This window comes from Phalacrocorax aristotelis, chromosome 3, assembly GCF_949628215.1.
Source record: "Phalacrocorax aristotelis chromosome 3, bGulAri2.1, whole genome shotgun sequence".
Taxonomy (NCBI): domain Eukaryota; kingdom Metazoa; phylum Chordata; class Aves; order Suliformes; family Phalacrocoracidae; genus Phalacrocorax; species Phalacrocorax aristotelis.
In genome coordinates this window covers 72490338-72515297 of record NC_134278.1, presented here as the reverse complement: position 1 = coordinate 72515297, position 24960 = coordinate 72490338, and the positions used below count along the sequence as shown (strand labels likewise).

At 41.7% G+C, this 24960-nt stretch overlaps 1 long non-coding RNA gene across 1 annotated transcript; it reads left to right on the top strand.

The window, feature by feature from the left end:
* Positions 1-24878, top strand: LOC142055778 (uncharacterized). The gene is made up of 3 exons (XR_012660043.1): positions 1-228; positions 18255-18388; positions 22948-24878. It is a non-coding gene; the product is annotated as an uncharacterized LOC142055778 (long non-coding RNA).
* The last annotated feature ends 82 nt before the right edge of the window (positions 24879-24960 follow it).

Below are 24960 nucleotides of genomic sequence, written 5' to 3'. Positions count from 1 at the left end.
GTGCCAGAAACAGGCAGGAGGACAGAGCAGCGAGGGTGAAGGCTGAAGCCCCAGGAGCTAGGCAGAGGGGCACAAGGTGCAGCTGCACCTGTAGCTAGCCTGGGCTCAGTTTAAAAAACAAAAAAATGGTGGGGGGCGGCTCATCTGATAATTGCTTACCTCCCGCTTGCAGGGAAGTTGGATGCTCTGTCAGAAGTAAAGAGGGAGTCCTGAGCTGGTTTTGCTAAGGTAAGCCCTGCACCAGTGTTCAAACTCTCAGCCTAACCTAGGGCAGAGGCTGTATAATGGGGGTCTCTGCTTTGAGGCAGGGTGAGCAGTGTAAGGAGGGCAGGTATGTGATGTGACTCAAAAGGAGCCTGGTCTGGGTCTAAATCTTTCCCAGACTGAATGTTGCACAGGTGTTCACCAACTGCTGTGGCTGCAGGAGCAATGGTTCTCTGTGCTGAGCTGCATTTCTTGGGGAAACTTCTGTACTTTACCCTTGAAAAAATGAAATTGTGGTTTGTCAGGAAGCAAAGGGTGACCTGAGGGAGTGTGTGGACCATAGTTGCTTTATGCATTTGTGGCCCTCTTCCCTGTGTGTGAGTCCTCAATCTGTGTCTCCAGAAGGATCATTCCTTCCCTTTTTCATTTTTATAGGTTTCCCTCCCACCCTGTGCTTTGACTCCTTAAGCTAATGGATTATCATTCAGCTTTAAAGTCTTTTAGCTTTAGCTAAAAGCTTCCACTGCAATTTAACTCCTTGTGGTTGTCCAAGCAGTAGCGGACACCTCTTAGCATGGTTTTTTTTTCTCCCTTTACAATTTTTTTATGCTTCTCTTCTATAATTCTTTGAATGTCGTCCTCTTGTCTATGTTCTCTCCTACTAAGTTTCTACCTTCCAGATCTGTTTTTCCCCTTCAGTAGCAGTTTTTCTCTGTTCTATGTATGTGTGACTCTGCATATACTAATAACAGGGTTCAGTGCTTTGCAACACAAGGTAATTTTCCTTGCGTTACAAATGTGCAGAAATGTTCATATTCTGAACCAGTTTGATCAGTGCTCTCACTTAGCAAAATGATAAGAAACTGTTTTGCTGAGTAATTGCCCATCTATTTGCAAGCAGTCCGCTTTAAAGAGGAAAAAAGTTGGCAGCTGTTTCATTTATTAAATCAATGTCAGTGTAGTTATGCTTTTAAATGGGTGAGGTCTTTTATTGGAGGGAGTGAAAGCTGCCTAGCATAGGCCATCAGAGTGTTGTTACAAATTGTTTTTAAGTGGCAAAACTGATGTAAAGAATCGCTGAGTGACTAATAAATGCATTATCATCTTTAAGCTATAAAAACTAAACCATTCCCTCCTCCCTTAGGAAGGTATCATTTATCAACCACAACAGCTTCAGGGTGTGAGAGTTCAAGATGGTCTGTGGTGATGTAAGCACACTTTTTGCACAGTGCTGAACCTGTAGGGAGTTATTTCATTATTATTTTGAGGCTAAGAGGCAACTGAGCCCTTGTCATGGGTCTAAGGAATATACATATACATATATTGTTTCCAGTTCAGTTAAATCTCAGTAAAGAGGGTTACACTTACAACCATAAAAATAATTTTGGCAGCTATGGCAGGAGGCAAGATCGACTAGGATAGTTCACACCACTAAGGAAAAGACAATGTCTTCTAGTTATGATAAAGCATGTAGCTGTGTGGTGTGGGGAACCAGCCTCTTGTTTACCTTCCCCAACAGCAAAAGAAGAGTAGCAGTTTAGTTCCCACCAACCGCCAGCAGCTGATTTTCTCTGTGCTGTGGAAATCAGAGGGAGGTTTTTTTAAAGGAGATGGTGGGAATGAATGTCATAAAATAGATTAAGACTATACTACTTGTTGGTTTTGTTTTATGACTGTCATGGCTTCAGGGAACACAAGACCATTGACTCCAGTATAACCTGAGCTATTGGTGGCTATAATTTCTACCATCCCTTATCTTAGTAAGATTTACCAGTGCATCGTTTTTCTAAGTCACTGCACAGAAGTGACAGCACTTGTAAGCAGATGATGATGAACTACCTGTGGGAATTACTCCTCCTACATATACTGCTGCTGGAGGGTGATATCGGCCTGGTAGCAGACAGCTGCAGGAATCCAGCGAGAGCAGAGGGACTAGAGAGATTAATCTTCATCCCACTTTTCCTGCCCTGCAACAGCTTGACTTTTGGTGGGACAGCACTGGGGATAGTATACTAAACGTGCTGTTTGCATTGCCCATTCAGTGATATGATTAAACATGACATTTGCTGAATAAAGAGACTGGGATGTAAGAAGGGAACGAAAAGGGAGGGAACCATAGCACTCTCCTACACAGAAGACTCAGTGCTGCGTGCTCACTCTGTTCCCCTCTGCAACCCTATTGCCAAAGCTCTCCACAAGAGCATCTATCAAGGTCTGATTAAAACCAGAATATACGGCTTGGCAAGACGTGGTCTAGGATATCAAAGGATTAGCCTGGTAGGGCCAGAATGCTCTCTGGAGATGGGTACAGTCCTCTGGGAATGAAGCTGCATCCAGCTTCAACTTCTGCCAGTACTCATAGATGCTATCCCCTCCAGCAGTCAAACCTCACATGTGCTGCCAACGATCTGGATAGGCAGCACTTCAGCTGCCCCAGTGATACCCCCCTCTCATACAGTACCACGCACCCCGTCCTGCCTGCTAGCACTCTTCAGGACATGCTTAACAGCCTCAATGCTGGGAACCTACTTTACATGTTTTCAGAAGATAGCTCTTTAAAAATAGAAAGGAAAGCAGGTTGCTTGTCCCGTCTTCCATATGGGCATGTTGAGTAAAAAACTGTGTGAAAACGATGCTCTCTTCTCCCCTCGCTTTCAACTCTAACAGACTTGTTCAGAATTCAATCTGGTCAAAAAAAGCCAAAAGTATCAAAGGTGTCCTTCCCACCTCAGAAAAGTGCAATCTTCTACTGGCAACCAACAAGATCATTCATCTGTCACTTATCATCATGTTTCATGAACTTTATGACATTTCAAGCACCTCTTTTTATGGAATGTGGAACAGACCTAGTGAATTTTCTATATTGCTCACTCTGGATTTCAGATACACACACACACACCAGCTTTCATTTAGTTATTTCTATGAAAGAATATTTTATTAATTTTCTGTATTGTGTAAAAATGCTTTCATAAGAATACAGAAGACTTACAACATTCTTCTAGTGTTAAGATATGAAAAGTACTTGGCTTGGAGTTTATTGAACCTTACCACAGGACTCATGCTTGGTGAAGTTTTGGGGTTGGGTTTTTTTGTTTGTTAAAAAAAGTGCGCATTACGTGCACATCAGTAACAAGAGGCATAACACCAAGGAGGACAGATTCCTCTAAGATCTAGGAGCTAGTCAGTATCCATTTGAATAATTAAGTGTTTTCTAGTGCAACTCATGATCGTCTCCTTCCACCAAGGCCTGACAGAAGAATGCAATATGCCGTGTTTGTGCACTGTTACATTATACGTACTATGTCTAAGTGATTTCTGAACACAGCTACCTCTGCCTCACCCAGAGTAAGAGAGACTGGCATGATGAAAAAGCATGGATAATAGCAAGAGTGTTTTGCACAGGCAGGCACACAGGAGGCTGTGTTAGGAGGATGGCTGGCACTGAACCATGGGTGATGAGCCCTACATCAGGCACCCTGGCGCTTAGCCTGGCCCCGTGGCTGGGGTGCAGGGCTGCTCAGCTTGCTCTATGCTGTGCTGCTGCAACATCCCCAGAGGGGTCTCCTGATGAGGCACTCAGCATCCTACCCTGACAGGCTCCAGAGAGTCACGCCATGCTCTGCACCGCAGCAGGAGCCTCCCCAGAGCGGGAGAGTTGAGCAAAGTAAAGGTGTCCCGTCCCAGAGCACTGGGCAAGCTTTTTGGCTCTGGTCTGGCTTTGCACTGGTGTAACGGCTCCTGGCTGAGTCCTGACCTGAGCTACTGGGTTGTCTCTGTTGCCCTCCCAAGTCTCTGTGTTGTGCTGGTTACATTTTTGCCCAGGAATCTTACCCAGGGCCTCTCCAAAGCCGAGCAGTGCTGCGTTGATGGGGCAGTTGGAGGGAATGGCACCATCCATAACTGAAATATGGAAATCCACAGAAATTCAGTCTTTAGGGTGTTGACTGCTACTCTTTTAAAAGTACTGAACTGTCTGTTACAATCATACTGACTTTTCCCCTTGATACCAGAATCCTCTGGGAATTTATGAATTTTTGGATGTATAGATCAGCATATACATTCACTGAATGGTGTTGTCATGTCCTGTTGCCCAGATTTCACACGGTAGAAATCAAGCCATGAAACATCTGTGCATTACTGCATTTGCATATCTAAAGCATAGTTTTCGTAATGCTTATAGTTGTGTGCTGGATATAGCTTGGTTTGATGAACTACAGTAACAATTTAACAACATATGCAAGATACCATACAGTATAGCAAACTGAACAAGAAATTTAATTCACAATCATTTCATGTGGTATACCTGAACGCCTGAGTCTAAATTTAGAGATCGATATGTCAACTGTGATATTTTCAGATTGATGTTTGCAAGTATCCACCTTTACCTCTCTTCTCCACCAGTTCTACATTGTAAATGCTGCAAGAATTCTCCTGAAGTTCCCACATGATCCAACATTTGCGGGGGCCTAGTCCTCTCTTCCCCTTACCTGAATAAAAGTTCTATACACTCTGTGAAAGAAGTAGTGCAGAAACAAACTCCCAGCTGAGGGAAAACCACATATTCGGGTCCCCTGAGAAGAGGTCCTCCATCCCAAGTACCGCGGTATCTAGATAAAGAGATATTTAGTGCAAGCAATATTGCAACACAAATCCAGATCACCATGCCCAATATTTGAAAATGAACCTATTCAGATATATTTTTGTTTAAACATGTCCCGGTAAACAGACAAAAAATCTGCAGAGTATATATCATTTGGATCAGTTGAGGTAAATACCACTGAGGTTGCAGAGTTTTGTAGGCTGTGTAGGAGTAAAGCCAGATTCAAAGCCATGTTCGGGAAAGCTTCAGTAGAATCAACATGGATTTTGATTGTTGGATTTATTTTTCTCCCACGGGAAAAGCAGATAAGGGTTCAGGTTAGCTAGGAGCATGCTAGCTTTAAGGAAAATAATGCAGGAAAATCTATGGAGTAGGATGAGAAACAGAGTTGCTGTGAGTACTACTTGTTGGCCGGGTTTGTGTTTAGATCCTTTTCTGAAAAGAATCTTTCTGATTTATTGTGGCTGAGTGTTTCTCCCACCTCCATTTAAAACTTGAGGCAGGCCTTAAAAAATAGAAAAATCAATGACACATGCAAATAAAAAGATGACACAGGGGTCTAGCACACTTTTGAAAGTAGCAATATTTTTCATTAGAAAGGATACGGCGCGGTCCAGTCTAGAATACATATCGACTCTATGCACAGTATACATATACAATCCTGCATGTAGTTGGCACTTTAAGTTTGATAATTTTCTATTACTGACCTAGGCAACTTATCTAAGCTCCACCTCCCAAGAGTGCCTTACTGCCTCTTGGTATGGCTTCACATTTTCTTCACCATTGAAGCTCACAGTATATACTAAAACATCTGCTGCCAAGAGAAATAATGTTCCTCATGGTGTTTTTAGTGATGAAAATGTTTTTTTTAAGGCTCAAGTGCTAATGCCAAACTCATTTACAGTTACTTTTGGCATTGTAAGCAATAGGGCTGTGCATTCTGTTCAGAAAGTATGTGACAACTTAGGTTAAGTAAACAAAAAACGCTTTTGCATTCTTTTTTATTAAACCTATGTAGGAAGGAGGCAGCCTGCAGAGAAAGTGTTGGAAACTTATTTCAAAGGCAGGTTATAGATTATTGAGGAGAGACCCAGTAAAATCTGGGATGAATGATCTGTCCCAAAGCCAAAAGAATTTGAAGGAAAAAGTTTAACCAGTTGGAAGAAAATGACAGATGACACTGTCAGCTTGAATCAAGCAGAAAAGTGAAACTCAATTTCCTGGGAATTCATAAAAAGAGGTATTTCATAAAAAATAAGAAATCAAGTAAGGGTGCTGCATCCAGATGGTCAAAATCACACAGTGAAAAACTGGCTTTAGCAGGGTGAGATTGCCAGACTTTTTAAGTGGTGATGTCAAGTCTCATCAGCTAAAGCACTGTAGATGGGAGCAGTAGCTGGGCAGGAGGCAGCACAAAAACGTACAAGCACCATGTTTCTCCCAAAGACTCGCTATGTCATTTCCTACTCGGCACAGAGCACATGCTCTGCCTCAGTGCTGAAAGGTACCATTTTTAGAGTGAAATAGTAAAACTGAGCTGCTGACCTCCACAGTAATTCGAGAGAGATTACTGCCATTTTTGCATAACTAAGAGTGGTGATTTCCACCCCAGCCATTTGTTTTGTTGGGGTTTTTGTTTGGGTTTTTTTTCTTTTGTTTATTTGGGGTTTGGTGGGTTTGTTTTTGTTTTGGTTTGGGTTTTTGGTTTGGTTTTTTTTTGTTTACATTTCCAGGAGGACAGAATGTCTTAGAAGTTTTGAAAACGTCTAAGACATTCTATAGATGTAAACGTTGGCACTGAAACCCCTGAGCTGAAGAGGACAACAGAGCTAGCTCCTAAGTCCTGGCTCCAACTCCTTCAGGTTCTGGATCCCCCCTGGGAAAAAACTACATGTGGTGCTGCCACTCTGTTGTGGGATGAAGCATTAATTAGGAGCCTGGCAGCCAAGAAGAGGGGTTGCTGGCTACAAAAGCCCCAGACATCTAAAGCTTTTCTACCTTAAAAAAGTAAAGGCCTAAGAACAGCTTTTATGGCTGCATTAATGTGTCTTCAGGTTCTGGTTTTAACCGCTTGCACTGTTGCTGTTGGTTTAAAATTCCAGGTGGAAACTTTTCATTTCTGCATTCCCTCCTTAATCTCCCATCTGGTCCTCTCTTGTATCAATGTTTTTTTCACATAAAACCCAAGCATTTACCTAGCATTCTACACTTGCAATTTGGGCCAGTAACAACAAGATGTTATGCTTGCTGCAATCATCTGCCTAGACTGTTGATGTGAATACTGAAGTACTCTGGGTGTGGAGTTTTGTTCGGTGGGGATTCTTCTGCTGTTTTCATGGGCAAAGTTTGCTTCCTGTCTTCTGTGCATACCACCATAATTTGGGAAGGAGAGGCCCAGCCCAGCTGTGGGGGAGCACAGGGTTACTGTTTGTTATCAGTTTTGACTGATACTGACTGTATTGAAATCCATGGACCAGCTGATTCATGCAAGAGTACTGATTAAATGATAAACTTTTTTTTTTTTTTTTTTTAAATCACCTTCCATTTTGGGAGAGGTGAATCAACTTTCAGCTCTTGACTGTAGAATTTTATTTTCTAGGTGGCCTTGGAAAATTGTTGAGCTCATGACAACTATTCAGAAAAGAATAATTTATGAACATATTTTTGTGAGATTTATTTCTGTTCAGAAACACCTAGTAGGATCAGTTTGATTGTACAATCAGGCTGACTCAGTGCTCTAAGTGGAACAAGAATCTAAGTGGATTCTTGTCTTTAAGTATATTTTCTATACTAGCTAACTTTCCACTTAAATGATCAGCAGTAAAAGAGTTAACAATGTTAACATTTAGTCTGTCATCTTCAGATTTCAGAGTCAGTATTGTATAGGGATGAACAGTTCAGCCCAATTGAAAATTATTCTTTTGATTGTCTTTGGTCTCTTGAAGATAAGACTGCGTCAGTTCTGTTTGATTTATGTCTTCAAGGATTTCTTCACAGCTGCAACTCTCAGGAACAAAATTTTATTTTAAATGGGATGTGAGACTTCAGATCACCAGCTTGATAACAAATTTAATAACAACATAACGTTTCGTGTGAATGCAGCACAAGAAATTTCAGAAGCACAAGAATTCAATTGAACGTGGCCTTCGTCCTTCCAGCTTCTGGCTTTCTCCCTGTCATACTTTTAAGTTCAGATTGGTATGTGTTTACAGAGCACGCAGTAAGCTAATGCCAGCTATCATCTCGCAACTCCTCCTGCCTGTTTATTTCCATCTCCATGAAATATTTATTGCTTATTCTTATATCCTGAGGGGTATGGCTTTTGTTTATATCTTAACAGAATTAAGTAGCAGGATATGCTTGCACAAGCCTTACAGGCATGCTCCTGCTTGGTCTGTTCAGGTATTAATTAAAGCTGCTTGTGAGGGACTTCAAAACTCAAGTTTTGTAAGCAAAGGTCTATGTTCCTGGAAGAACAGAAAGTGTTTTACATCACATAACAAGAGAAAATATGTCATTTTGGGACCATTTACCCAGCTGAGCAGTTTACTTCCCTGAAGTAATGAATGTACATTGTATCCTTCTACTTTTGATGTGTCTCACAATTCTGTATGTTTACCTGTAACGAGGCATGGCTACAACCTAATAATTTCGCAGAAGGTTTGCCAGTTTAAAATCGTTTACCTGTCCCTAAATGTACTGCCAAACAATTCCTCATTTGTAGTTCAATTGACAAAAGGCTATAGTGGTCTTGACACCGCAACACTTGATTTACAGGCAAACATGGCCCTCCCATGCAAGGTGTAGGAGATGAGTGTTGAGTCTTCCTCTTGCCTCAAAGAATTTAAACTTGGATCTGCCACTTTCCTGCAAAGCTTCCTCCTTCGGAGGCTGCTGGTCTCTGCCCCTGGGCCCAGGAATCTTCACGTCTTTATGCAAAGTGGAGCACCTTTAAAGAGGGCCAGGGTAAGACTGTCTGCCCCTGCCCAGGTCCCTGGGTAGGACACTTATCCATGGGTGAGAGAGAGCTGGGCCTCATGTCCTGTCTTCTCTGTGCACTGAACAGGCCAATAGAAATTGTCAGTGGAAACGAAGCATCTTTGCATGTCTATCTGGCACCTGAGAGCTCTGAGGAAGTTATTGTCCATTTCAGTTGACTTCTGTGGCAGGAAAATGGCTATTTATTACAACCGAATTTAAACTATACCCATAAACTGTGCATACTGTGACATACTTTTCCCTTAGAAGTCCTGAGAGGATTATGTGTGTGAAACTGTATTTACAATTAAATAACTCTTCTTAGCTGCTTCTGAGCAGGTCTCAGTGGGTATGGCTGTACTGCTAAATAAACCGTGGCAGGAAGCAATACATGGCTGAGTGGTATAGCGTGCATCCTGTTGGTCCTCCCGGCGCCTGGCTCCCCTCTGAGCAGAAGCTGCCCTTAAGTCCTACACAGTGCTCTGCCCTGCGCCTCCTTGGGGACTCATCTGCTGCACTGAGGCACTAGGAGGTGACAGTCAGGTTTTGGGGGGTTTTTGGTTTGGGGTCTTTTTCCATCTCAGAGAATCTGAAGCAATCTGGGCTGCATTACAGCCCACAATATTGATGGTTTTACAGTGTGAAACCAAGGGTATTGTCACACGCCATGTGGTCAAGTGGGAAACATTTTGTAGTACAAAGCCTGCTAGAATAATGCTACAAAACTGTGCAAGGTGGAGGGAGCCAAACTTGGGGCAGTCATGGCCGTACTGCCCTTCGGGAACAATCCGTGGAGTGAAATATTTCCAGAAATACACCCAGTCTTTCTCCTGGAGAAGGTAACCGGGTGTAGTCCACAATGGGGAGCTCACTAGTAACTGAGCGATATACTTCATCTGAGCCATGGTGCTAAGGCTTGCTGCATGGCTTTTGTTTTGGTTTTTTTTTTTAGCTGCAATTCCTGTCCTTGCAGAGGTAGACTGAAATGAGGGAGGTGGAATTTTGCTTCCCAGCTTATGTAAGGGCTGTTTATTTGAGCCATAGGATGCTATTGGCTTGGGAAAAGAGAAACAAAGGTGACTCTTGCAACGTCTTAAAAATACGTACATTTAATATGGCTTTAATGGTCAAGAGGAACGAAATACATCTTGGGAATATCTGTCTCAAAGAAATTAATAAAAACAAAACAACTTGATACTGGAGCAGGACATATAAAGGATTATGAGGTAAACATACATTAAAATATGTAAACATACATTAAACAGAATGTAAACATACATTAAAAATAAGCAATTTTTTTTCTGCTTTTACATTGTCACTTAGGTCTGAGCCACATTTTCAAAAGCAGATTTCAAAACCCTAATCTAATATTTTCATAGATAATTAACCTCCTAAATCACTCAGATGTTGCAGAAAGTAATCCTCCCATCCTATTTTCTAATTAACTAGTTAACTTCCTTAGAAAAGAACAGTTTAGTTAAAGAACAGCTTAAGTTAAAGGACTGTATAGTCTGTCATTTGTTGTAGGGAATAAGAAAGGTTCCCTAAGAAGTCAGAACTATGATTAATACCCCTGTATCTGGAAGAGAAAAGAATTTAGACTTCTTTTGTTATGTTTCAGGGAAAATGTAAGTTAGAAGATTACTGGTTGGTGCCTGACTTTCAAAGATAATTCTCTTAATTAGGACTCCCGCTTCATCACTCTGTCATTCCCGTTGTCTGTGAAAATGAGAAGTTTGGTCCCAGAAAGCAGCCTTAAATGGTGAAAGGTAGAACTGCCTGCCCTGGTGAGAGATCATCAAACCACAGCACTGGCCCTTCTTTTCAGCGCTACATATAAATAGGGTACATATAACAAGGGTATTGAACAATTGAAAAGTCATGGACAGCAACAGCAGTGAGCAGAGCTTGAGGAAATATATGACCAGTGACAAAAGTCACAGGAATTTGGTTTGTTTATCTTGGAGAAAAGGTGACTTAGAAAAATAGTAATAATCCTCAGAAATGCTAGAGGCCACCAGGAAAAAAGGGAATAAAACTGTTCTCTGTGACCTCTCTGAATAGGAAAAAAAAATAATCATCTCAGACTGCATCAAGTGAGATGTTGCTGAGGTCATCACCAGTCAGAATAGCGAAGGACTGGATTTCAGTGAGGTGGTAGGCTCTTTGTTGTCAGAGGTCTTAAGCACATCTCTTCAGATGATTAAGTACAAACATCTGTCAGGGTAGTCGAGGCACAGCCAGTTGTACCTTTGGAGAAGTGGATGTGCTAAATGGCTTACCAACATCCCTTGTGGACCTGCTTCCATCATTCTGCTACTCTTAAATCAAAACACAGCAGTCTTTAGCTACTGTATATGTAAAAAGAAATAATCCCTTTTTTATTTTCTAATGCTGTTCTCCCCTGAGGTCACAAATGATATAGGGATCCTCATGCTGTCAGGTTTCTGAGCAACAGTTTAGCCAAATGTTGTGTGAATGCATCATTTCTACCCATTCCCACCCTCTACATTGTCCTAGAAAATTGGTTTACATTTGAGCGGAAAAAAAAACCCCAACCCTCCTGATGCTCAATCTTCACCACAGGAACTTGGAAAGAGAGGTGTTTTACATGAGCAAAAACATGCCTTCCTTTTTGGAAAGTGTTTTTTATGTTTATGATCTTGGCCGCAGAAGCAAAAAGTGAATGATATATGGCTGTACCCATCGCATACAGGCTTTTTTCATTGAAAGTAATGGCAGAAACCACAATTTCAGCACAGCCTTTTTCTGTTATGTCCTTTGGGTTCCATAATTGGCTGGGATTGTTCCTCGAGTCAGTCCATGCAACCTTTAAGCTTACTCAAAGGCATGAAAACTTTCCTACCTCTATAATTAAAGCCTATTGGCCTTTCATGTTAAAGCATATGTGAGAAAGTTTTTAAAGTAATGAGATGGATATCTATGCAGCAAAACGTGTACATAGGTTTTTTGGAATTCATTTAGTTCTTGCTACCTGAACACACTCAAGCATGGGCCTTGCTGAATCACAACTGCAATGCCATTAGACTTTGCTGTTTCATAACTATGGAGCTGAGAAGCGTAGTGCTCCCTGACGAAACCTGAACACTTCATAAATGTAAAAAAAAAAATGTTAAAATCACAGTATGGAGAATAGCAGCTTTATTTTCTTCCAATCTACTTATATACCTCTAATCTACACACTTTTCTTTTTCTAGTCCTGCTATGCTTATTGCAGGCTGTCTGGTCCAGCTGATTCAGTCATTTACTTTTCAAGATCTTCTATTAACCTCTAGTAATTTTCATTTAATCATTCAGCATATCTTCTCCTCTGCCATACTGTCCCCTGCTTAATTTCGGTGTCCCTGAGTGATTGTCCTTTTTGATTCTATGATTCCTTCCCATTTCGGATCATCTTAGATTAAGATGAAAGCTTTTAAATGTCCTCTCTATCTATCTTAGTCCATATCATATCCACAGCTTGCTTCTGTCCCTTGAAATGTCTGTTCCTTAGGAAATGCACAGATAAGCACTTTTTACTTTTGTTATTGTTGCTGGTTTTCACTTGTGCCTTTGGTGTTCAAGTTTTTCGTTAATATATATCAGATTCAGTCACCTTCTCACACTGTTATACTTTCCAGGGTTGTAAATTTGAGGCTTCAGGAGGGTCAGAACACCCCACACTGAGGGCAAAGGGACGTTTAAAAATGTACTGACTCAGATCTTGGCTACAAAAAGGCACGTATCTCCCAAACGCTCTGCTTGGAAGGTGTGACCAGGAAAGATCAGCGGCATTATGCACAAGAGCTCTGACAAGGGTTAAAACTAGTAATTGGGTGATGAAGCTTGTGAGATGAGCCAGCTGTACTCCATCTGAGCATTTCATTAGGACCGCTGAATGTTGATGAGACCCTGGGTCTTCACATGGACTTCTGGCCCATGCAAAGGGAAGCCGCTTGGGGCAGAATCCTGTTTGCCCTATGACTAAAAGTCTAAAAACTAGCATTTTGTTTTAACAGATTTCATTTCTGGCCTTCTTTCCTAAAGTTCTTTCTTTCCTTGTCTCCCATTAGCTTATATTTCCAATGGGACAAAAATGGACTTAACTCTGTAGTTAATGCCTCATCCCATGTCCTGCTCAAGCTGTGATCAGAGGACAGAGAAAAAAAATATGGCCAAAACTGAGGTGCAAAATAAGTGCCTAGAGCAGTTTAAGCTGAACAAATGGGTAGGCAGATTAGGTTACAGTTAATTGGTAATGTTTAGATATAGCCTGGTTTGTTGAACTCAGAGGTAACATGCAGCATGGGGAACAAACAGGAGGAGTTGGAAGCCACCATGCTGCTAGAATGTTATGACCCAGTTGCCATTACTGCAACTTGGTGGAACAAATTCTGTTATTGAGTGCAACTGTCGATGGCTACAGGCTGTTCAGAAGGGACAGGAGAGGAAGGAGGGGCAGAGGCTTTGCCCTCTACATCAAGAAATGGATAGACTGTGAAGAGCTGTCTCTGAAGAATAGGTTCAACAAGCAGGTTGAAATCTTCTGGGTAAAAATCGGAGACTGATGTTGGTGTCTACTACAGGCTGCCTGATCAAGGGGAGCCTACTGACAAGGCCTTCTTGCTCCAGCTATAGGAGGCATTGTGTTCACAGGCTCTTGTCCTGCTGGGGGACTTCAACCACCCCAACATGTGCCAGAAAAGTAGCACGATGAGCTGTAGGCAATCCAGGAGGCTCCTGCAATACATTGAGGATAGCTTCTTAAGCCAGGTACTAGACAGCCCTACCAGAGGGGACACAATACTGGACCTGTTGGTCACCAACACAAGTGAGCTAGTCAGTGATGTCAAGATTGGAGGCAGCCTGGGCTGTAGTGATCGTGCACTGGTGGAATCTGCAGTCCTGAGGGATATGGGTGAGGTGAAGAGTAAAGTCAGGGCCCTGAATGTTAGGAAAGCAAAATTCCAGCTCTTCAAGGAGTTAACCAATAGGACCACCTGGGAAACTGCCGTAGGGATAAGGGAGCAGGACAGAGCTGGCAGGTCTTTAAGGGTGCTTTCCATAGAGTGCAAGAGCTCTCAATCCCCAGGTGTAAGAAATCACAAAAGGAAGGCAAGAGACCTGCATGGCTGAGTCAAGAGCTGCTGGTCAAACTGAAGGGCAAGGAGATGCACAAGCAGTAGCAGCAGGGGCAGGTATCCTGGGAGGAGTATAGAGACGCTGCCTGGTTGTGTAGGGATGGGGTAAGGAAGGCCAAGGCACAGCTGGAGCTGAACTTGGCAAGGGACGCAAAGAATGAGAAGGGCTTCTACAGGTACATCAGTCAGAAAAGGAAGGTCAAAGAAAGCATAGCCCCCCTCCAATGAGCAAGACTGGCAAACCGGTAACAATGGACAAGGAGAAGGCTGAGGTACTGAGCAACATCTTTGCCTCAGTCTTCACTAGCAACCTCTCTTACCACACCTCTTGAATGGATGGACCACAAGAGGGACTGGGGGAGCAAAGTCTCTCCCACTGTAAGAGAAGATCAGATTCATTGCTACCTGAGGAACCTGAACCTACATAAGTCTATAGGACCTGATGAGATGTATCCCAGCGTCTTGAGGGAATTGGCTGATGCAGTTGCCAAGTCACTCTCCATGATATTTGAAAAGTCACAGCAGTCAGATGAAGTCCCAGGTGATCGGAAAAGGGGAAACATTGCACCCATTTTTAAAAAGGGTAGAAAGAAGGACCCTGGGAACTACCAACCTCTCAGCCTCACCTCTGTGCCTGGGAAGATCATGGAACAGATCCTCCTAGAAGCTATGCTACAGTACATGGAGGTCAGGGAGGTGATTCGAGACAGCCAGCATGGCTTCACCAAGTGCAAGTCCTGCCTGACCAACCTAGTGGCCTTCTATGATGGCGTGACTACATCGGTGAGCAAGGGAAGATCTAGAGATGTCATGTATCTGGAAATCTGTAAGGCCTTTGACACAGTCCCCCACAAAACCCTTCTCTGTAAATTGGAGAGATATGGATTTGATGGGTGGACTGTTCAGTGGATGATTCTGAGGAGGATCTGTTCCATGATCCCTCAGGGGTCTGTACTGGGACCAGTACTCTTCACTATCTTCATTAATGACATAGTGGGATCAAGTGCACCCTTGCAGATGACACCAAGCTGAGTGGTGCAGTTGACACACCTGAGGGACAGGATGTCATGCAGAGGGACCTGGACAATCTTGAGAAGCAGGCCCATGTAACCCTCTTGAGGTTCAACAAAGCCAAGTGCAAGGTCCTGCACCTGGGTTGGGGCAACTCCCAATATCAACACAGGCTGGGGGATGAAGGGATTGAGAGCAGCCCTGCAGAGAAGGACTTCTGGGGGTATGGGTGAATGAAATGCTGGAAATGAGCCAAAAATGTGCACTTGCAGCCCAGAAGGCCAACCATATCCTGGGCTGCATCAAAAGCAGCGTGGCCAGCAGGTCAAGGGAGGTGACTCTGCCCCTCTACTCTGCTCTGGTGAGACCCCACCTGGAGTGCTGCGTCCTGCTCTGGAGCCCTCAGCACAGGAAGAACATGGACCTGTTGGAGGAGGTCCAGAGGAGGGCCACAAAAATCATCAAAGAGATGGAGCACCTCTCCTACAAGGAAAGGCTGAGAGAGTTGGGGTTGTTCAGCCTGAAGAAGAGAAGGCTCCGGGGAGACCTTATTGTGGCCTTTCAGTACTTAAAGGGGGCTCATAAGAAAGATGGGGACAAAGTTTTTAACAGGGCCTGTAGTGATAGGACAAGGGGTAATAGGTTTAAACTGAAAGAGGGACGATTTAGACTGAATATAAGGAAAAGTTATTTTTTATGATGAGGGTGGTGAAACACTGGAACAGGTTGCCCAGAGAGGTTGTAGAGGCCCCATCTCTGGAAACATTCAAGGTCAGGCTGGACGGGGCTCTGAGCAACATGACCTAGTTGAAGATGTCCCTGCTCGCTGCAGGGGGGTTGGACTAGATGGCCTTTAAAGGTCCCTTCCAACCTAAACTATTCCATGATTCTATGAATGCCCAGAAGTCAGGGCTGAGATACTGGCAGGATGGCCAAATGCATGAAGAAAAAAATAGAAGGAAATCATATAGAGGAAGATTGAGTTCTTCTTCTACTATATTAACAGCTAAAGATCCATGAAGTGCAAGGGAGATGGGCAGCAACAGCAGCTTGGGGAGGAGTTCGATCTGAAGTGAATCTGCAAGACAACAAACGGATGATAACTGTGTTTGTGTTCATAGCTCATATTGCCCAGAAATAAGGTGTGGAGGGAGAAGAGAATGACAGTGCCCACAGAAAGCTGGGGAGGACAGCAAGGCCTCTCTGTAGGAGCAGGTAGGAGGGAGAGGAAAGAACCACAGACTGTTGTGGAAGCTGGGGAGGACCTGGCTTAAGGCAGAGACAGCAGTGCCTGGGGCACCTGACTGGTCCCTGAGGAAGTGTTGCACCCAGCTTTGAATTAAGGAAATGGGCATCTGAAACCTTGGCAAGAGCAGCCCGCCTGTTCTGTAAGCAAGAACCTAGGTTTTCTATGTGTTTAAAGGAACAGTTAGTGCTCCTGTATCACTTCTAACCGCCGCAGGAAAGGCCCCATGTCAAAGCTAAGTGTTGTAGTTCAATCTGCATCCTTGACTAATGTATAAGACAGGTTTTGCTTATCACCTATCAATTTATTCATTCTTCCTATGTTCCAAAACCTTTACCATGATAGGTATATCTGTAACACCAAAGCACCAAAGGAATTGTACTCACGTAAACTGATATATCTAATCAGCTAAATTCTATTCAACTAACTATGCATTATCTGAAAGAGAGAATTTATAAACTAAAAAGGGTTAAGTAAGCCACCTTTTTGTAGTGTAGAGGGAATTAAAATGCAATGCATAATTTTTATATCTCCATCATGTACAAAATTTTTATGCTTCCAAAACACTAACTCTGCAACTAGAGTTAAAAAAATCGATCCAGTCATTCAGCTACATTAATATTATACAAAGAAGAGATGATATAAAACACTAGTGTCTTTTTATATTTACTTTTTGCTTCTATCATTAATAAAAGTAAGAAGTAAGAAAAGCTTGTTATGCAAGGTAGGTTATTCAGTAAGCTAGTTATAATTCATATGGAAACAGAATATTGATTTTTATGGAAAGGCTGAAATGAGAGGAAAAGATATGAACCATCCTTTTGTCAGGTAAGTTTCTGGGACTAACTACTTCAACCACACTCATAAACATAACCTGCACTTCTAAAAAGAGAAATAATCCTGAAAACCAGACTGCAAGACCATGACATGTTTATCTAAGTAATAAAATTTCTCTGATGGAAATGACAATGGATTAAAAAAGGATCATTTATAGCACACAAAATGATCCACTGGAAGAAAATAATAGATGCAAATTTCTGTTTAACACCTTTTTTTCCATGGAAAATCAATGTGTATGGTAAATTAGTTAATTATGTAAGATGTCAAACCCTGTAAATGATGTAAGATTTGATTTTACAAATCAGTTCTGCCTGTGAGAGGTTTTGCAACAGTAAGTACTAGTGATTAAAATGTCAGCATGAAAGACTGCTGCAGATTCTACCACTGTAATAACAGAATGTAATAATTACATGCTTGGAAAGTCCACATAATAACAAATACGAAGTTCAAATTATTTTAAAGAGTGGTTTCAACTCAAAATTAAAAAGCAGCACTAAGGTGCAGCAAGGTGGTCTCCATATGTGGCCTTTTTTTAATCAGAACATACACGACAGCTGCTTTTGCAGCACATTTACCACCCTGCCAGCCACAGGACCCATGTTTGGGGACAATGTCAGATTGTCTGTGTCTGGCTTTTGCAAAATTGCACATATTCTGAACATGATGCATTTGGAATTTCTTTAAACACTCTCCTATACTCAGTTATTTGCATTCTTCATTTCCCAGTCAGCCAAATCCCAACAGGCCTTGACAGTTTCAATGACAGCAGTTTCTTCTCACTTCTAGAGCATAACATAAAGAAAACACAGCAGAATTTCTATAGGCTTTACCTTGCCTCTTGATGTAGAACTTGCTTTCAGTATAAGATCCAGTCCTTCATTCCTGACAAGCCTAGTACTACTGTTTTTAAGTGCAAAAGGAATGTGTTGCATCACATAGTGGGCACAGCTCAAAGCTCAACTCTGCAGTGGCAGTTTAGGTTTATTTGATAGGCAAAGTCTTCTTTAAAAGATAAAGTGACATTATGTGTATTTCATATTTACCAAAAGGTAGACTGTTAGAAAATAGTGGCAACAGAAAATTTTGGGGGGGCTCTGAATTTGGAAATTTCCTTACTGTAATTTTTGTTCATTCTTTTCCTGTTTAGCATCTCCTTCCTCTAGGTTGCTTTCATTCAACTAGAACTGTATCTGCTTGCAAGAATACAGCTTGTCTCATTTTCTTGTTATTACAGATGTGTTCTGCACAATTCAAGACTTCTGATATTTTTTGCATCTTAACTTTCTCAAAAACTTTTCTTTGAAGCATTGCTGTCCCTGAAGCAACTTCTTTAACAATTTCTTCTAGTTGGACACACTGCCAAAGCAGGTATGTGATTATTCCTTTTGCAGATTATGTTACAAAGCATGCTCAAAGTGCAAACATCTGGCAGCCTCTCTGAAGCTGAGAACTGAGTTGTACACAGTATGTGCAGCATCCCATCTCAGATTCTCACCGCAGACATCCCCAAAGCATTAACCTGTTTCCATATTCGCTTAGTAAAGGACAGTTAGAGTTTAAATTAGGAGACACTGGACAAACTTTGGGAATTCTCACCTTGCTATCATCAGTTAATCCTTGCCTCTCTGCAAGTTAGCGTGCAGTGCTGCAGGAGAGAGTACATTTCTACTCACAGTAGAAATCACACTATGAGTAATTTCCCTTGAAAAACATAAGACAATGATGTAAATGTTATAAAATGTTTCACAGTCTCTCTGCCAAACGTCTTTGGGATCTTCCAGCCCTGCTTTAATTTACAAAAGTCTTGAGCTATGCAGAAAAACAGCACGTGGGGTACTCATATGCCTTCACCATTCCCCATTGAATAAGTCCCAACATCAAGCAATGTTATCCAAACTCTTCTGAAATTATATTGATTTGTTTTCTTCTCAGAGTTTTTGCAGCCATAAAACTCCACTAAAATGACCATCACCCCCTCCTAGTTTTGGCTGCTTGGCTATGGGTTTGCTCTAGCAAACCTTTTCCATCTATTGGATGGAAAAGACCTTTAAAGCAAAGCCAGGGGATGAGCAGTAGAGGCAGCCTGGGGGTTGCAGGTATTGTGAGGGAATGATTTGGATTTTAATTTTGCCACCTTTCATTTAACAAACAAAACCCAGTGGAAGGAACCTCTGTCTGGTTGAGATACAGGAAATATATGGGACTGTCTTAAGGTGAGCTGTGGCTCCTCCCCAATAGCAAAAGGGTTCCCTGAGGAAAGGGAAAGACTTAGGAAAGCAACCTATAATGTTTGTAGGCCAGGATTCACCTTTCAGTAGACTTGCAGGAAGGGGATATCTTTTCAAATATTTGCAAATAAAGCAAACACCTGGAGGCTCATACTATGTGGGCATTTGGTCGCTCGTTTTTACAGAGGCTGGAAAGGAATTTACATGAGAAGATTGCTTAATTAATTGTGCCGCCCAAGATTTTGGCTTTCTGCGTATTATCAGGAGACAGGTGTGGCTATTAGGAGAGGAAGGCATGTTGCTTCCTTTCAACCTGAGGGCAACAGGAGGTCCTGACTTTCAGTCTGCAGGGTGATAAAACCAGGCTTCAGAAGGCATAAGACACAGGAGAAGGGTGGGAGACTGTAAGCTGGAAATATTCCAAAAAGGACCTTTAAGGAGCATGGAGACCACCAGCCCAAGTCTCTCATTTAAATGTACACATTCTGCAGGTGGCACACTAAACTCATGCACTGAATCCTCAGTATTCCTGGTTTTAGGTATATAAAAAGTGAACTTACAGCTTGCTGTTTCAACACTACGGCAAATAACTGGTCTTATAGTTCTTGTGCATGCAAACCACACAGAAAATGGATTTAGACTTCCATGTCCACAAGCCCAGAGAAGCTGAAATGTAAGACTTGCAGTTACAAGAACCTCAGCTGCCTATTAATATTAGAAATCTTGGCTGATAATTAATAGGTAATAACTCTTTTACTCATCTTATATTCCCTTAAGAATTCAGAGAACACAAGTAAAAAGCCTTTTTAAAAAAGAGAAAATACAGTGAGTTGCAACAGGGATATAGGAGAGAATGTATCCTCTGTAATAAGAGATGAATGTTTGTCATTAGTTTAATGAAGGGGCCCCTGAAACCTCCTGCAGCCCCCCATTAGTCTAACAGTTAGTCCATTGTGTACATATAAAATACACAGTCACTTGTCCTTGTGGGGGATCACGTCTGGGGCAAGGCTCAAGGCTAAAAATGAAGCTGTTTCCACATTTCTGAAGCTTAGATTTAAAGCATGGGGAAATAAAAAAAAAAAAAAAAACAACAAAGAAACCAAACCCAAAACTTTTGATGTCCCTTATTTTTCTAAAATAATATCTCATCACTACAACAAACTTTCTCCTTTGGTTTTGGCTGAGGGCTTGGTCTAATATCAATTTACTTCCATCTAATATTTATGTTTCTGGTTAAAAGGAGAAGAATTTTCAACATATGTTTAGTTTTGTACCTACTTCCCCTGGCTTGAACAAATGTACTACATTTGAGAAGACAGAGACTTTTTGGCCACTTCTGTGAGCAATACATGCAGTAATAAAGACTGGGAAAATTTTAGCCTTCTGCCTTGGGGAGAGTTAGAGGTACAAAGCTGTCATTTGGGCAGGGAGCTTGAATGAGAATAAAAGGTGCAGTTTATCCTCTAATTGCTATGATCTATAACTGTATGGAAGCCGATGGTGTAATACACAAGCGAATAATGATTAAAGCAATTGTTAAAATATTCTCTTGGGTGAAATTCAATTCTTGTAGAGACCAACAAGCCACCAAATCTTTGAATTCAGTGGGAGAGTCACACTTTTGACCCTGTATCATAATTTCTTCCACAGCAGCACTTGCATTTCATTCATTTGCAGCATAGTGCTGTAGTTTTTTCCTGACCTCAAATCAGACACAGATGATCACAGGAGGAATAATTCTTCACCACGCTGTGCTTGGCACAATGAACCTAAGCTGAGTTAAGATGCAGCTGGTGCAACATGCTGATTTGGAGCAATAGCCTTGTCCTGCCACCCTTCTCATGTCATCTGTCCAAAAGAAAGAGGGATTTACATGCCACATGACCTCTGTATGTATTTGGGGTTTCCGTTATGCAATCCAGGGTGAGATTTCCTACCCAGATGCACATCTGTCATCTCCCATCCTTTGGCCAACATAAGACATTACAAATGTAAGAGGTCTGTAACTCATCTGAGGCTGTAAGCAGGGACTATCGTATACAGTCCTTGCAACAGTCTTCTCTCCATGGATATGAATGTGGTTGTGAAATAAAAAGGCAAGGCTGGGGAGAAGGCACTATGGCATTTCTTCTACAGTAAATGAACAAACATTTTCCACAAAGTTACAAACATACAGCTTTTTTTGCTTTATGCTGTTTGAATATGAAAAGGCAACAACAGTTTAAGCAGATCTTCAAAAGACACAGTGTATTGTGCTCTTAAATGCAAATGATATATGGCTGAGCCTGCTTGTGTTAATTTGAGGTAAAAAGAAAGGGAAAAAAGGTGACATCTTTTGAAAGAGCCCCCCATAAAGGCAATAGGAGCTGCCTTTACAAGGTGTGATGTTAAAGTCTGGCTTAGCTCAATCAGCAGCGCACACAGAGTCCCACTGATACAGCTAAGGTCGCTGCAGCAAGAGGCAGGGAAGTAAAATACAGTGGAGGCTAAATAATATCATCAGCAACAACAGAGTCAATTTTTATTTCATCGAACAACAGAAATCAGACCAGTTGATCATAATTGTTGCTCTGGTTTTTAAACTCAGATCTCCCATCAGGAGATTACTCAGCTGAAGGCCGAGTATAATGAGAATATACGCTTTCTTTTTCCACAAGAATTGGAAATAGTATGATCTAAGACTGACAACCCCAGCATCTGGGAGTGCTTAAAGCAATTCATAGTTTTGCTCCAGTCACGTGGCTCTGGACAAAGACTGCAGAAAAATCAAATTGGTCCAGAGGAAGCCTTGATGTTGGGTAAAACTCAATAAATTGAGCAAGGTGCCTTTAATTTGTTTGCCTTAATTCATTATAAATGAATGACATTCTTTCTCCTTTTGCAAATGCTTGGCTGCTATTTTTGTGTAAACATTCATGACTATGTTAATTGCATTGCATCCTTTTATATTTGTTTTATAGATTTTATTGCTCTACTTCAGAGGTCCTAAATAATTGATTTATATAGTCTATTTTTTCAACAGGCAATTTTGTAGGCATTATCTTCCAGAAGTATTCTGTATAAGTTTAAAAGAAACGCTTACTGCATTCCATAAATACTGTTGCCAAAGAATCTAATCTAAAAGTGGAGGGAGATAATTTATGATACGCAGATCTACTTGCTGCTTTGCGTATTTCACATTTTAACAGCAACATGAAACTGCAAGAGTAAAAAGAAAGAATTATTTAAATGAGAGAGATTCTTTCCGAATTAAAAAATTAAAAGGTTCCATATTTCCCACAGCTATTTTGCCAGCTGACACTGAATAAAACTCCTGATCTGACTGTATAGACTGAAAATGAAACTTTACATACAACTTTAAAACTTTCAGGTTTATATGTGCATGTGTCAAGGAAATGACAGGAAGCCAAGGTTATATATGTAACTGTCTGGGAAATGAGTCAAAACTCAGTTAGAAAAAGAACTCTCTGGGCTCTTGCAATAAGCTGCCTGAACTAGTGTAAGTCAGCATTTTACACTTACAGCTACCTCATATATATGTGTGTGTGCATACTTGTCTACAGGACAGCGTCTTCACCTTTAGTGCACCACTCTTTTCCAGTCCCTCACATGAGGGGAGAGTTACCGGATATTGTTCTAGAGTTTGAATATTACTCTGTTGGGTTGAAGTTTTTAAATTTTTGCTTTCCATTTCAGTGCTCAGCAATGTCTTACCACTCTACAGTTAAAAGTTTGCTGAAAAAACTGAGTGCCTAGAAGACCCAGTTACCTCTACAGCAAAGGCAAACAGTTCTGCAAGACATTCCCTCTGCTGTAGCTCACGACCAAAGTTTGTATCATCTGAAATGTGGTATACGTCTGGTTTGGGGTTGGAAGGAGCAGGGCGCTGGTAGCTGAAGGAAGAGCAAAGGTAGCTTCATGCAGCACATGCACTGTGGGGTCACCACTCGTGGGAAGTTAGAAGATTAAGTGCCCTGATTTACAGACTACAGTAAACTTTATCCTGTGGGTCATTCCCTTTTTTGGTGCATTGCTTTTTCCAAAATTTGACCTAACATATGTAATGTTAGGTCAATAGCCAGTGCATAACTCTATTTTCAGTTAATACCACCTTACCAAGTGAGGGATCCATGCTAAAGAGCTTGACATTTGCTGGCTTTTTGATATGTGAACAAACAGTTTTTTTCTGAAATACTTTGATTAAATGCAATCTGTCTATGAATAATTCAGTAAAGTAACTTTCAGCTTGCTAATTGTTTCATATATAAGGTCTGAGATGAGCTGAAAAAACATAGGGCCAAATTTACTGAAGGATTTAGACCTCCAGTTGTTCAGACAGTTGCTTTTGAAAATCCAAATGTGGAGTCTGTGACTGCTAAGGATTAAATGCACAGCATCAGGTGCTGTTTTCCCCACCCCACTAGGAGAGAATTTCCTCTTTCTCCCCTGTCAGTACAAATCACCTCTCCACCTTGCACGCCATACTACGCGTAGGATCTTCTCTGTCTTCACCTTCGGTGCACCACTCTCTTCCAGTCCCTCATACAAATCTGCTTCCTGCTTTGTTTTTTCTTTAATCTCTTTTCACTTTGGCTTTTCGCCTTCCTTCTCCCTCACCTTTCCCCCACCCCCAAACACCCTAAAATGAAAAAACAAACAAGTTGGATAGTCTCCCACTGGCTGGAGCCCTCACCTGCAGGAAAGAGAGACCTTGGTTGTAGGTCTGCCTTATTTGACAAGACAGCAGTGGTGGCATTACTATTAGTAGAATATTAGGAGTTAGAATATTAATTTTAGGAGTGGTTTCAGAGATGTGGATTGAGGTTTCTTATAGGCTAGACCAGATGGCTTTGTCTGACAGTCTGTTTCATCCTCCAGTGACATCCCCAGCTGCAACACCAATGCACCTCTTGGTGCGTTAGCTTCCTTCTCCCTGAAGTTTTTCCCTATGCTACGGAATGTGGTGTACTATGGGGAGCTGTAAAATGGCTCTGGGACTGGCCGTGGTAAACCAGCGCCAGGATGGCTCTGTGCCCAGCCTGGCTAATCCTGCTGAGAGCCCCGTGCTAACCTGGCTCTGCTGCTCCCTGGTATTACAGCGGCATAGCTCTGCATGGGGTTGCATGCATGCACCAGCTATTTTGGAGGCAGCTGCGTGTTTCTAACGTATTTTTGCATTTCCTGGATTTAGACATAAGCGCCTAACTATCTACTTTAATTAGTGACCAATTAGCACCAGTACTGTATTTTCCCCATGTGACTGTCTCCATCCTTCCATGTCTAGATCTGTCCAGTACATCATATGGTGTTACTCTGTTAACTGTCTAAACAAATGTAGCTTTTAATGGGTGTGCTGTGTGAAAACTCATGTTTACACATTGCAACTTCTGCTTTTCTATTAGCAGTTTCTGCAGACAAATGCAGGAATTAGACTGCTATCGGAAAATCAATACAGAGAGGACGCAAAGTCAAAGGAAACTCACTTGGGGGGTTCTGAGTGGATATTTATGAGAGAAAAAGATTGATCATCGAGACTATACATTATACAACATCCTCTTGTACCTCTAGCTTCAGTTGTCTCTTCTAAATGATATGCATGCTGATTAAACAGTGAAGCATCCTGTTTGAATTCTCTTGTTACCCATTTTCTGAGAAAATTAAGCAAACAAATAAAACTAGTGATATCAGAAGGTAGGATAGGCCTGTGAG